This window comes from Prinia subflava, chromosome 5 (genome assembly GCF_021018805.1).
Source record: "Prinia subflava isolate CZ2003 ecotype Zambia chromosome 5, Cam_Psub_1.2, whole genome shotgun sequence".
Taxonomy (NCBI): domain Eukaryota; kingdom Metazoa; phylum Chordata; class Aves; order Passeriformes; family Cisticolidae; genus Prinia; species Prinia subflava.
Genome location: NC_086251.1, coordinates 62,898,786 through 62,913,459, shown reverse-complemented (window position 1 = coordinate 62,913,459; position 14,674 = coordinate 62,898,786). Strand labels below are relative to the sequence as shown.

The 14,674-nt window shown below is 59.3% G+C and overlaps 1 protein-coding gene across 5 annotated transcripts in view; it reads right to left on the bottom strand.

Annotated features, from left to right (window-relative positions):
* Positions 1-8,831, bottom strand: part of LRFN5 (leucine rich repeat and fibronectin type III domain containing 5) — a 40,309-nt gene extending 31,478 nt beyond the window's left edge. For 2 of the 5 annotated variants that reach the window (XM_063399775.1, XM_063399771.1), the window contains exon 1: positions 8,488-8,828. The gene's annotated coding sequence lies outside the window, so the exon portion shown is untranslated. Of the gene's footprint in view, positions 1-8,142; positions 8,462-8,487 lie in introns of those variants that run through there. The other 3 variants (XM_063399776.1, XM_063399772.1, XM_063399774.1) reach the window with 3 other exon arrangements.
* Between the last annotated feature and the right edge of the window lie 5,843 nt (positions 8,832-14,674).

Genomic DNA, 14,674 nt, shown 5'->3' with positions numbered 1-14,674 from the left:
TCCCCAGACACACGTGGAGAGGACGAGGGTCCTCCTCACCCTTCATCTCACCCCAGAAACCCCCTTCTGCTGCCTCACACAACTTGCTACTGTAGATGTAAACCAAAACCGTATCAATGAAACTCAGCACGCTTCAAAAGCCTTGGCAGAGGGAACCATGCTCTGCACGAGGCAGGTGTCCTGCCCCTTGATGCCTCATGCACACAGACCCCAGCTCAGGATCACACCCCTGCTGCTCAAAATCCACTCCAGCACCTGAAGCACCAGCACTGTTGGTGCAGCTTGCACTGCTGGCCATGCTGAGGGCACAGACACACACTGGCCACGCTGGAGGGCACAGACACATGCTGGCCATGGTGAGGGCACAGACACACACTGGCCACCCTGGAGGGCACAGACACATGCTGGCCATGCTGAGGGCACAGACACACGCGGGCCACCCTGGAGGGCACAGATACATGCTGGCCACCCTGGAGGGCACAGACACATGCTGGCCATGCTGAGGGCACAGACACATGCTGGCCATGCTGAGGGCACAGACACATGCTGGCCACGCTGGAGGGCACAGACACATGCTGGCCATGCTGAGGGCACAGACACATGTTGGCCACCCTGGAGGGCACAGACACATGCTGGCCATGCTGAGGGCACAGACACATGCTGGCCATGCTGGAGGGCACAGAGCACTGCTGCCCACACCACCAGCACAGCGGGAACAGAGCAGGGGGCATGGAAGTGTGGCTAGAACCCACATGCCCTATGTTGTCCCTGCTGCACAGGGACACCCGGACAGCCACAGACATGTGTGCTGCTCCCCAGACGCTTGGGTTAGATTTTCTGTGCCTGGCATCACAGGAACACCATGCTGTGCCCCTGGAGTACGAGTGACTCCTCTGATCCATGTGTGGTAGCTGTAACACTACTGTCCCTCACTCTCCTCCTTTAGCCTTCACCTCTCCTCACATCCCCAGTACAAACCAGGGAAGCTTTTCTGACCATTGGGGAACCATTTGGGTATCTTATTAACACCTACACCCAAATTCCAGATGGCAAGGAGCAAGTCCAGCCTCTCCCCAGCATTCCAAGTCTCGCATTCTACTGGCCACACAATTCCACTCCTCATTATCGTTCTTTATTTACTGTTATTATAACTTTCCAGATGGAATTTAAGTGCAGTCACACACTCTGTAGTTGATTGGCTTCTTTAATGCTTCTTGGAAGAAGTGAAGTTTACTCAGCTGAGCCCCTTGTGCCTGTTGGTGACGCCACGGGAGGCCCTGGCAGAGCGGTGCCAGCACGGCGGGGCCGCGGTGCCCAGCGGGGCTGCACGGGGCACTCACCTGAGCTTTTCAGCTGGGATCTGGTCTGGAGACACAGCACAACGCTCACTTAACAACTACTGTCCTGATCTGCTCCCTCAGGAATCAACACAACCCTCACCTGGCACTTACAGCAGCTGCAACCACCCATCCTGACCTGCCATGTCCTTCTCCACGGTGTTATTATGTTCTCCTCCTGCATCAGGAAAGGACAGGGAATTGCTTCAATCCACAGAAGCTGCACATTTGCAGAATGCTTCTTAAATAACACAAGTTAGGTGTGTGCAACTCAGGGCAGGAATGGGCAATAATGGACACAACAGGAACGCCAGCCCTTGGGGAGGCAAGCTCTCATTTCAACACATCAGAACACTGGACCCTGAGGAAGGCATCCCTGCTGCTCACCAAAGTGGGAATGCAGAGAGGGGAGGTGTGTGTGGGACACCTGTGGGATCCAGCTGCAGATGAGCAGGGGGCCCCTGTGCGAGGAACGTGGGGTACTAGAGAGGAGGCTGCATCCTGCACTCACCAAATGCCATCCTTGCCATGTACTTGGGGACAAGGACACATCTGTTTGCAGTGGCCCAACACGCCAGGGCAGCAAGTGATGACCAGCCCACAAAGGAGTCCCTACGCAGGCGCTCTGCTGGCTGAGCCTCTGAAGCCACATGTCACCAGGGGGCTGATGGTCTCCGCGTTCATCCCCTTCCCTGGCCCTCAGCACCGCATATGGGGCCTGAATGTTACCAGACCCACGTTGTGAGGACAGGCCGTCACCTGGAGGCACTTGCAGCACATCTCCAACCCACCAGAGGCTGTGCCAAGGACACTTGCACAGTGCCTGCTGGAACATCCCGCCGCTGGGCACTGGCAGACAGCACTGGAGCCTGGACTGGGGCTTGTGCTGTTATCCTGTTCCTCACATCATAGCTGAGGGATGCTCAGTTGGCGATGTCAGCCTGCCCAGGCTCAGCTGTGGCATTCAGGCCTTGGTGCTGCCCTGCCCAGGGTACTATTGGTGTGCAGAGCCCTCTGCACACCTGTGACACAGCAGACCGTCCCCAAAGGCAGCCACGGCCAAAGCTGAGGCTCGGAAGCAGGAAAGCAGCAGTCACTTCTCGGGAGCTGCAGTTTGGAGCCTGGTCCCCAGAGCAGCGTCACTGCAGCTGGGCGCCGGCGGAGATGAGACACAAGGCTGACGTGTCAGGAGGAGCCACGAGCACAGCAAACCTGCCCACGGCACAGCGACACCAAAGCTGCCCACGGCAGCACCAAAGCTGCCCGAGCACGCAGCAACGCCGGCTCGGCGTGCAATCACCGCCGGCAGCGAAGGCTCCCTGTGAAACACCACGTACCCGGCAGCACCACTGACTCACGGCTGACAAGGCGACAAATCCCGCTCGCCTTACTCAGACCCGCTCCCACGAGCCCTATCAGGGAGCCTTACATCAAGGCTTTCAAAAGTGCGTTGGAGAAAACAAGAACAACGCAGCTCCCCGAGCCCCAGCCGTGCTGCCGATGGCACCTGCCTCCCTGTGCCACTGGCACCTGCCTCCCTGTGCCACTGGCACCTGCCTCCCTGTGCCAATGGCACCTGCCTCCCTGTGCCTCCCTGTGCCTCCCTGTGCCAGTGGCATCTGCATCCCTGTGCCACTGGCACCTGCCTCCTTGTGCCAGTGGCACCTGCCTCCCTGTGCCACTGGCACCTGCCTCCCTGTGCCACTGGCACCTGCCTCCCTGTGCCAATGGCATCTGCCTCCCTCTGCCTCCCTGTGCCTCCCTGTGCCACTGGCACCTGCCTCCCTGTGCCACTGGCACCTGCCTCCTTGTGCCAATGGCACCTGCCTCCCTGTGCCTCCCTGTGCCTCCCTGTGCCGCTGGCACCTGCCTCCTTGTGCCTCCCTGTGCCTCCCTGTGCCTCCCTGTGCCTCCCTGTGCCACTGGCATCTGCATCCCTGTGCCTCCCTGTGCCGGGGCAGACCTTCCCATGCCAGGCAAACTTAGCTCTGCCTTAAGCACAGAGAACCAGCACCTCACCCATGTGCAGCAGAAGGTCTCTGCGTGACTCCTCACTGGTGCTAAAGCAATCCCATCCCTATCCCAGGACCAGCAGCACCAGGGGACTAAGAACACATCCCTGGGATTCATCCCATCATTCCATCCCATCTTTTCCTCTTTGTTTGTGTTTTCCCCTCACACCTGCTGTCCTACATCTGGTGAGTCCTGCTGCAGGAGTCACAGAGCTGTCATAGCTCACTGTAGTGGGCTCCTGCTTCTCCATCTCCCATGGTCAACTACAGAGACCAGGAAGCATAAATAATTGGAAATAGATACACAGGGAGTATCAGCTGTCTGGCAATGAAACAATGCTGAGGCAATGAAAACTGAAGAGTTTTATCTGTCTCCAATCCAAAAGAATTCCAATGTGATCTTGACAGAGAAGCCTAAATAAAAACTTCAAGGGAAAAAAGATATTCAACTTTAAAGCAAAGCTACCTAATCGTATGTTTTCATGGAAATGTTTTGCTATGAGACAGTTCCTGGGGAGACGCTTCATCTACAGGAGCAAACTCAAAACCACAGCACTGGACACAAGCTCTGCAGCATTGGGAACTGGCTCAAGTACTCCCAGGTCCCACTGGCCATGTGCTACACAATTAGAGGCACCCACCAAGGCTCCCATTACCACCCCAGCCATTCAACAAATCACTCCCTACATTATGCTCAAAAGAAATATGACCTGTAGAGCCATTTATTCCATGGGAATACAAAAGCTGCTGCCCAGCTCAGCAGCAGGCTTGGCGTGTTCAGCCCGCACCTTGGTGGCCAGCGAGCCAGGCGGGGTGGAGCCCCTCAGACAGCACAGTCACCCTCCCAGCACCTCAGAATGCATCAATGAGGCAGCTGAAGCAGCTGCCAGGTACCTGTGCGCATGGTCCTGGGCAGGACACAGCTCCTGGCACCACACTATGCACCTCTGGCTTGCGGAGCCCAGAGCCCCAGCCAAGAGACCTGGGGTGGCCCAGGGGATCAGCACTGTCCTTGGCGCGAGGGGCTCTGGGCCAGGGCCTTCTCCAAGAGCCCTGTCTTCTCCTCTCCTCATCTCACCTGCTCCCCTGTGAATAACAACCCCTTTCCCTTCTCCCTCCTCCTCTGCAGCCTCTCAGTTCTCCAAGAACTGACAGCAAGAACTGCCACAGAAAACAAAACGATGGCCATCACTATTCCATGTCAGGCTGCAGGCACTCAGCCAGCCATCACTGTCACCACCACCCAGCCAGCAAGCCCAGGGGTCACTTGGGGATGTAGCCGAGGTCTCACCCCTCCTCAGGAGCCCCTAAGAGCGACACAGCTGCAGAGAGCTGCACACAGGGACACAGACCCACCCCTGCAGCAGGGCTCTGTGGGAACACCCCCAACAACCTGAATCTGGGAACTGCAGAGGAATTCCATAACCTACGTTACTTCAAGATTTGTCATTTTGTTTTCAGAATGACATCTCAAACTCCAGAGCACCAGAAGGTATATCTGACTAACTTGAAGCAAATGTTTCTGTTTTGCTGCAAAGTGCATGATTATTTGATAAAAATTTCTAGAAAGAATGGTTCACTCTTCAGCAACAAAACCTTATATTTTGCATAAGGTTTGGATTTGGTTTTCCAGGCTTGAGCATGTCTCCAGTGCTGCTTCTGTTCAACCACATTTCTCCCTGCTACCCAGCCACAGAGACAATAAGCTTTTGTTTCCAAAGCATTTTAGGTAACTACCTCAAGAATAGTTTTTATTTAAAACAAGCACACACATAAGCCTCTCCTCGCACAAACTTCATCGGCTAGTGTCAGCAGGCATGTTTTAATAGCGTGATATTGAAAAATAATTTTACTACTAGAAAAGTCTGAAGACTGCAGAGGATATATTTAGATGTGTATAAATAGACAACACTCAGTGATGTCTGGTCCAAGGAGTACAAATCTTCCCTAATGCATGGAATATGCCTGGCCCAAAACGCTTGAGCAGCACTTACACAGCCTTTCAGTCTGGCTCAGGTTCTGAGCCCGCTAATAGCGAGGCCATTAGAGCGGCGCTCAGGCCCAGCTGCTTGTGCAGGGAATATGCAAAGATTGCTCTCTAAAACCGAGCCCGTTCCCACATCTGAAAGCACAGGCGGTATCGATCAGCACTGGAAAGCCATTAGCTCTGCAGCCTCTGAACCATCTCCATGTGCCCCAGCAAAGGGACAGGCCCCCCAGGCACCTCGGGATGCTCTACCTGCCCAAGACAGGCACCCTGTGTGCCAAGGCCATCCTTCCCGATGCACCCACCTCCACAGCCCCTGTAATCTCTTGCAAAAAATTGGGCAAGATCTGTTTTTTTCATGCCATGCTGCTCAGCCACATCTCTTCTCGGGTTCCCCACATTCCCAGCCAGCCCATATCCTGGGCTGGGCAGTCACCTCTCATCCTCCTCCCCCCGGCCCCACTCACACCTTCGATGGCCAATGGGAGCCTCTCCAGACAAGAGACCTGCATGAAAAATTCAAACCAAGCCCCTGAGACACCATCCTGAGCAGTGCTGCAGTCGAGCACAGCTTCTCTTGGATGTAAGGATGAGAGGAGCACTCAGCCCACCGGCTCTCACTGCCATAGCACAGTCTGGAGCCCACTGCTGCAGCTGCATGTGTTTGGTGGAATGGTCAATCTCAAGTCCCCTCCTGCTGCTCAAAGTGCTTGCTGAACAGGCAAACTAGTTCAGCTTTAACTTGCACTGGGTACCTGAGATATCCAGGATTTGCTTCCACTGACTGCCCTGCCATGATAAACCAGGAACTGCTCTTTCTGGAAGCAAAAAGATGAGGTAACTACGCCAGGAGATATATCTTAGAGAGGCTTGTAACTGGAGGCCAAACTGGCAAGCTCTGGTGTGCATTATGATCCAGTCTTACGCATTTAAACACATTTATTATGCATTTAAACAAATGCATAATCCCTTGAGTACAGTATATATTTAGCAACGTGGATTAGGAAGGTGTTGGGCACTGAGAACACTCAGTCTCTGGTACAAAGACACTTGTTCAAAATCAAACCTGACTCCCAGACCAGCAGTGCAATTGCCAGGCCGGGCACACCTCTACCTGCCAGGACCGACTCTGGCAATACCAGAGAGTCCCTGGGCCAGCTCGGAGGCGTGGCCTGCACACGGGGCAAGGGGCAGAGTCCTTGTGGCAGCACACGCAGCCCCAGCACGCAGGTTGAGGCAGCTGGGATGCAGTCCTGCCACACCAGGACAGACTGGTCCCAGCACACACAGCCCGTTTGGGCAGCACTGCCCCACGCTCCTGGACACAGCCATGGCCAGGATCGCTGCTGCCAGAGCCAGCCAGGCCCCTCCATCTGCAGATACACAGCTGGAACCAAACAGGCTTCAATTCCAGGAGGGATTTGTTTGCCTCGCCGCTGCGCTGGCCTGAGCAGCCCTGGACACGAGCGCTCGCCGAGGATGCGCCAGAGGAACAGGCTGACACCACGTGTCACACAGAACATGCGAAATGGAAGTGTGGGTGGGGAGGATCACCGGCACGACAGCGCGATGGCCGAGGGCAGGGACTCCCAGCCCGTCCAGCTCCACGGCAGTCAGCCAAAGGCCACGCAGGGCTGGGCTTGGCTGGGGACACTTGCTGTCCCACCCCAGGTCTTCAGGACTGGTGAGGCCGGGTTCATGACCACAGCTGGGACCAACACATCCCTCTGCTCCACACACACAACATAATGAGTGCCCCGGAGATGCAACAGACTGGGAGGGAGGAGGCGAAAGCGCAGGAAGGGAAGAGCTGCTGTCCCAGGATACAGAGAAACCACAGAGCCGGTGCTCCTCAGTCTATGCTGGGAAGGACGCGCCCGGGAAGAGGCTCCCCCAGTACACCTGGCCCAGACATGCCCGTTCGCACACCCGCTGCCGGGCTCCCCGAGCCGCCAGGGCTGATGCTCCGACACCAACATGGCTGCGAGGCTCCGCCGGCTTCTCCGCCGCTGCTCTGCCATCCCCCCAACGGGAACCTTCCGGCGGGGAAGGTCCATTCTGTCCTACATTTCTTCTCCCGCACACAGCGGTGCTCGCCACGGAGGGGAGGAGGAGAGGAGGGCGCAGCCGCATCCCGGGACGCAGGGGACCCCGGCGGCCCTAGGGAGAGAGCCGCGGGGAGAGCGCGGTGTGCGTGGCGGCCAGGGGCGGTAGGACGGGGCGGGAGGACCGGGGCGGGGGGAGCCGCGGGGTTCCTGCACCCTCCGGCAGAGCCCCGCACCCCCCGAGCATCCCCGAGCCGCCCCGAGAGCGCCCCGGGATGGCTCCGCGCACGGCGGCGCCTCCGCCCGCTCGGGCAGCGCCGCAGCGCCAGCGGTGCCGGGTAACCGGGCGGCGGCGGCGGCAGCACGGCGCGGAGGGGGCGGCGGCCGCGGCACGGGCGGCCCCGCAGCATCGCAGCCCGGCAGCATCTCCGGCCCCGCAGCACCCCCAGCCCAGCCCAGCCCAGCCCAGCGCGGGCGGCCGCCGGCGCCGTCCCGCGGGCAGCGGCGGCAGCGCGGCCAGGCCCGGCCCGGCCCGGCCCGTCCGCGGGGCACCCGCCCCGCCGCTCCGCGCTCCCCGCGGCCGCCGCCCTCCCGGCAAGGGCGTCGTCCCGGCGCCCCCGGCGCCCCCGCCGCGCCGTGGGGTCATCTGTACCGGGACGTTCGGGACCGGCCGGGCCGCCCCTCAACCCCCCCCGCCCCGTCCCCTGGGCCAGTACCGCGGTGCAATGCAGATGTGCCGGGCGAGACTCCCCTCGCGTTACCTGGTGCCTCCGGGGACGGGCGGCGGCCGGAGCGCGTCCCCTGCGGGTGCGGCCGCGGCCGGGCCCCGGCGGGCTGCGGGCGCTGGCGGCAGGCGGGCTGCCCGCCGCTCCGCCCCGAGCCGGCGCTCACCACCCGCATCCTACCGCGGGTCCGCGGCGGAGCTGCCCGCGGCCGGGGCGGGCAGGGCGGCCCGGGGACGGCCCCGCGCGGCGGCTCGGGCGGGCGGCGGCACACACACACACGCGCGGCGGGGGCGGGAGGCGCGGGACGACCCGCCTGCATCAGCCCGCCCGCATCGCCCCGCACCGGGCAGCCCGCCCCGTTCTGCTCCCGCCGGCGCTGACCTTGTCGTGTACCTGCGCCAGGTTAATCCTCGCCAAGCGCTGCCGCTCCGCACCCCGCTGCGGGATCCTGCGCGCCGGGCGCTGCGCTGGACGGACGCACGGACGGACGGACGGATGGACAGACGGACGCGGCCGAGGCGCGGGCAGCCCCGCCGCCGGGCCGGCGCCTCCCGGGTGCGGGTGCCGCTAGCGCGGGGCGGCCGGCGGCAGGGCCATGCGGCTCCGCGCCGCTCCGCGCCGGGCGCGCTCAGGCGGAGCAGCCGCGGCGGCGGGCGCTGCGGCGGGGCAGAGCGGGGAGCGCGGCGCCCGCGGCTCGGCCCTCCGCGGCGGCGGCAGCTGCGCCCATCCTCCGCGCCGCCGGCCTCCGCCCGGCCCCGGCCCCGGCCCCGGCCCCGGCCGCGGGCAGCCGCGCCGCTCGCTGCCGCATGGAGCAGCCGCCGCCTCCCCCGCGCCGCGCCGCGCCGGGGCGGGCTGGAGCAGCCGGGCCCTCCCCGCCCCGCCGCACGCACGGCTGAGCCGCAGCCGCCCGACCGCCGCCGCGCAGACGTGCGGCCGGGCCGCCCCCCGCCGCGGCGGGCTCAGGGCTGCGCGCCGCCGGGCGGGACCAGCCGCGGGCACCGGCACGGGCACGGACACGCCTCCGCCTGCCCCGCCACGCCGGGGCCGGGCTGCGGCGACGGGCACCGAGAGAGCGGCCGCGGCTCTCGGGGCACCTCACAGCCCTCCCCCGGCCGCCGCCCGGGACCCCAGGTCCGGAGCGGGCGGCGGGCAGCGGGCGGGGGCGGCGCGGCTGCGGGCGGTGCCCCGGAGTTCGCCCTGACCATCGATCCGATGGATGCACCGGCGGAACCATCCCGCGGCGCGGCCACGCCGGGGGGAGCGCGGCGGCAGCTCCGCTCCGCGCCGCCCGGCACGGCGAGGGCTCCTGTCCACCCTCGGGGCACGCAGCTGCCCGCATCCTGCCCGCGCCCTGCCGGTCCGAGGACAGGGACTGCAACACCGCACTTCCAGAAGGGATGATCCTGGCAGGAGAAGGAAAGGTTGGGTCATCTGTGGGGGCAGTAAATTGGAGCGCTTTTGGGGATTGCGGCATCGTTACCTGTCTCCTGGATCTCTAAAAGGGAGGAGAGTGCATTTCGTGCTATGGAACACTGACACGCTTTTCTAGTGCTCTTTTGTGGGAAGACGCCGGGGCTGTTGCAGGACCCGAAGAAGAGAAGCAGCGCCTGGACTGCCTGGAAGAGGAGCTAATTAACGAACCTCGTCAGCGGCCGGTGACCCCGCACCTGGAGGGATGTGCAGGCACGTGCCCTGCCACCACTGGGCAGTGGCCCCGTCTCCCCCGACACCCTCCCCTGGGATGGGAGGCAGTTGCAGGCTGCCCCGGGGCTGCCCCGGGACTCTGCAGCCGGACCAGCCCGCGTGGCCACTGCTGCCGAGGGTGCAGAAGGAAACCCATCGACTGCTGGCACGCCCGGAGGCTGCGGGAGCAATGCTGCTGGGATACACTGGCATCTTCTCGCTGGGGATGCACGTGGTAGGATCCCCGTTCCAGAAACGGGAAGAAGCAGTGGCACTCCTCGTGCCTCTCTGCTGATACCGTGCCAAAGTTTTTTGTGCCTTGGGATGCAGTGCCTGGCATCTGTAAGGGTGAGAAGAGGGAACACATCAATATTCCTGGGCTCAGGGCTCTCCGTGTGACCTGACAACTTTGGAGTGGTCTCCAGAGCAGCCTGTGACCCTGGTCTCACAAGGAACACAGCTGGCAGAGCCACATCATCCTCTGTCCTTCTGGCAGCCTCTGAAGCTGTCCAGGGCTGGTCTGCTAGGCTGGGCCTGAGTTAGTCTTTATCTCCAAGTACCAGCTGCTGTTTCACAGAGCTAGTTTGAGCTGTTAACAGGAGGAGAGAGGCTGGCAGGAGGAAATTAGTCTAAATCTTCTCTCCCTCAAAGGAAAACTCCTGTCAGCTGGTTTTGCTGGGGTGGTCTCTGCCCCACACTCAGTCCTAGCACTGGTTGCCTTTGGAGCTGGAGACAATGTTGTGCTCAGCCCTGATTTGGTGTTCACAGGGTGCTCCCCTGTGGAGAGAGAAGAGAGACAATAAGATGCTCCCTGGTAAAACATCCGTGGTCTTGGCTGGCATCCACCAGTGTCTTGGGCTTCAAGTTCCAGCGTTTGCTGCTCTGTCAGTTCTCTGCTACCCCAGAAGCAGGGGGGCTGGCATGCCAGTGATGCCAGCAGCGTGGCTGGCATTGGAAGAGGAGACAAACATCAGGGTATGGCTTTCCTGGCCATAGGAACGTGGAGAAGCTCTGTGGAAGCTCAGGGGAGGCTGGTGCTCAGAGCCTGGTATGTACTGGGGGTGCAGTGGTTTGCACCATCCAGCACAAACACACTGTGAGGGCTGGTTCAGGACCCCTCTGAACTGGTACCAGCACTAAAGCAATGCCCCATGCTCTCTCGCCTCAGATGTCTGAGCAAGGGCTGCTGCATCTTCTTTGTCAGCCTGAAATCCCTCCTGGACATGAGACTGAGATGTCAACACTGCCTAGTTAATGTACCCAGTGGGAAAACTCCCGGGGCGTCTCGGAGTGTGGGAGCTGTGGGTGTGCTGGGGAGGTTCCCTCGCTGCTGGCTGGGATGGAAACCTGCTTGTCTGATCCTGGACCAAACCTAAGTGGCAGTGTGTGGCTGCTGTGCCTTACAGGGCTTACCCTGGAACTTTTCCCCTCTTCTTGGCCACCCTTCCACTGAGGCCTCTCCTGGGGCCTCTCCTGGGGTGTTCCTGGCTGCCCCCGGTGCCTCCATGGGGGGTGTCTGTGCCTGAACACTCCCTTCAAAGCCCAGGGACAGGCTGTTTTGGGACAAACCTCAGTGCCCCGGGAAGGGGCAGGTCTGTGTCCTGGCATCGTTATTCCCAGTGCCTGGCAGTGTACCTCAGGGACAGCAGTGCCCTGCATGCCCTGGCACTGGCGATGCTCAGGATTACTCAGGTGAGCTCGCACCTAGCTCTGGCCAGGACCCACCCTGCCTTGGGGACCCTCTGGGGCTCAGGACCGAGCCCTGCTGGGGCTCAGTCGCCTCCCCCATTACCCTTCTGAGCAAGCCCTTGCTGGGGGTTTTGTCTTGCTCTTGCCAACTAGTGTTAAAATGCTTTTTTCCTGACAGATCTGGTAACTCCTTAACCTGAAATCTTTTTCCCTTCACAGGTATCATTTTAAAATTATTTCATCATTTCTTTTCTTTGCTGAAATAATGAGACCCTGAGGAAAGTGCTTTGTTAAAATAACACAGAGAGCTCTTTAATGCACTTTGTAACCCTTGGTCACCTCCGGACGGAGGGACCTGGGGGCAGTGCCACCGTGCTGAAGCTGCCGAGACAGGGTGCCGTGCCCACAACCCCGCAGGGGCTGCCCGTCCCTCAGGATTCCTGCGCAGCCCCACCCCACAGAGCCCAGCAGTGCCCGGAGCCGTGCCGGGAGCCAGCGGCATCCTCGGGAGCCGCCGGGGCGCTGGGCAGAGGCGGGCGCGGTGCTCCGGGGCCGGTGGCGGTGCCAGGGCCGGGGGCAGGAGCTGCTCAGGGATAACACCGCCCTGCACTTTTCCATCCTTCCCCTCCTGCCAGGCAGCGAGCGCTGGTACCGCGGGCTGCGTGTGCAGCCTAAAGGAGAGCGGCGGCAGTGCAGCGAGCGGCGGCTTCCCACGGCCCCGCGGAAAACGTGTCAGGGGCAGGACACGGTACTCCTTAAGAGAGACTGTGGTACCTCATCAAACAGTGTCCGGAACCGGCAATGCTTGTTCATCCTCACACGGGGAAAATTCACTGCCCTAATCACTGAAATGCCAAATGTCGCGTTGTGTGAAGTAGATTTGCCTTCCCTGGAGCACCTTGGAGACAAGAACGCCTCAGGTACTAGTGCAGGGCAGCTTCTCCTTCCCGAAGAACCAGGGAAGCATGTGGAGTTAACCCAGCGATCTTTCCTGGGGATTTTTTTCCATTTTAAGTTCTTCGGTCTGTAAGATGGGGGAGCTGTTGCATTGTACAAAAATGGCAGGGACCGGTCGTGCTCCTTCCGGAGCCCTCTGTCTCCTGAGAGCGCTGCCCGGCTGTCCTGGTGCCCCCAGCTCTCACCCCCACCGGCCGGGAGGCTCAGGGCGGGCGGTGCTGAACCTGGCCCGGCCACACGGGCCCCTCAGCACTCCCTGTGATTTTATTTAGGGTGAGCTGGTGTGACATTTCTCCCTCGGGTGCGTGGTGAAGCCCCGGCATGTACTGGTGCCCTCCTGTGCCAGCCCCACACTGCCCGACCCTGCCACCGGCATTGCCCGTGAATCACCTCACACCCAAAGCCACACGGGGCTGGCAGCAGCCTCATCCTCCAGCACACAAGCTCACCTGGTGGAACCAAACCAAGATACTTAAGAGCTGGAGTGCACCCTTTTTTGCATTTTTAATCAAAAGGCAGCATAGATTTAAAATCATGAGTAAAGCAATTGTGGTGTCTGTTTCCTTAATCTTTTAACAGATTTATTCTTTGAGAAATGAATCAATGTGCTGATTTATTTTATTTTTTTAAATTTCTTTCATGATTATATGAAGACTTCTAGCTGTTGGTACCTGGCTTATTTAAAAAGTGCTTTAATTGTCAGACACAAGCTGGTGGATGAACATGGATGAGCACCCCTGCCACAGATCTGCTTTGCACGAGCAGTTTTGTCTGGGAGAGTCTGGAGGCACAACTGGGAGAAGTTTGCCACCTGACAAGGAGCCTTGTCTGCTTCAACCCAAACCTCATGGGCAGGTTCTGCCTGCCCTGGGGCCAGCACAGGAGCTCAGGGCTCTCTTCAGCCAGCTTTGTGCCCCACACAGCGGGTTTTCTCACCCCCATGATGGCCTGGTGGGGACACGAGCTCACCCGGAGCATGGTTTGTTTAATTTGGAAATAGGGGTGGGAGGAAATACTATGGGCAGAAACAGATATATTGCAGGCTGTGAATAAAAAATAGACACTAGGCCCAGTCATAATTTAGAAAAACAGCCTGTCCAAAAAAAACCTGTTACCTGCAAAAGGCCTTTTCCTTCTGACAGGTGTCACTGTCCCCTCCAGGCACCGGGTCTGGTGTTCCCAAGGCAGGCAGAGGCCAGAGCAGTCGGACCCTGCCAGGGGCTGGCTGCGTCTGACAGGCAGTGCTGAGGTGTGGGATGGAGCTGGGGCAGAGCTGGCACCAGGAGAGGGCTGTGACACCACGGGCAGCCCCATCTTCCCATCTCTATAAAGACACACTGTGGTTTGGAGCACAGCTGGGCATGGAAGGCAAAGCAACCTGTACACCAGGGAAAGAGCCAGAGCTGTGCAGTGGTCTGATGAGCTGGTTTAGGGGAAAACAGCTCCACATTTCTTCCTTAAGGTGGCATTAAGCCTGCTGGATTGAAGAACAATGATTGCCCATCCCTGAGTGCAGCTTCCAATTGTCGAACAGCTTGAAAGTCCTGGGAGAATGGTTGGACTCGATGCTCTCAGAAGGTTTTTCCAATCTGAAGGATGCTGTGATTCCATGATTTCAGCAGACAGAAGTATTGGCTGCTATGCAGGTGGAATGGGCCTCATCTGACAAACAGCAAAGGCATCTAATCCTGTGCCACCAGGGCTCAGCACCCTTCCCTCTGCCTGTATAAACCCAGAGACGTGCTTCATTGTCTGTCTCCTCCTCTTCGCTTCTGGAATTTTAATAACATGCTCCCTTAACACTTGCACTCTCTTCTTGTTGGAGTTTGGGTCTTGGTCTTTTAAAATTCGTGCTTATTCACATTTCTTCCTTACACAATTGATTCCTTCTCTGTTCAGATGATGTCTCAGTAGAAAACAGCAAATTCTCCATCACCAGCCTGCCCCAGTTCCCTCAGCACTGTCAGAACCAGGTGCACAGCTCGTTTCCATAATAGATGGGAATTTGTTGTTCTACCAGTCGCTGATTTAAGTCTTTTCCTTAAGCCAAATTTTGCATGGATAAGAGTGTCCCATAATTCAAACTATTATTCTTCTGGATAGTCCATCTCCTCTCTTATATCCAAGCAATATTAGCTGAGGTCTAATGTTCAGCTCATCATGGTGGGAGAATTAAGAGCTACTCAAAACCTCATTTGTACACAGAAGAAAGAATAAACTTTTGTTTACAGTCTTTGCA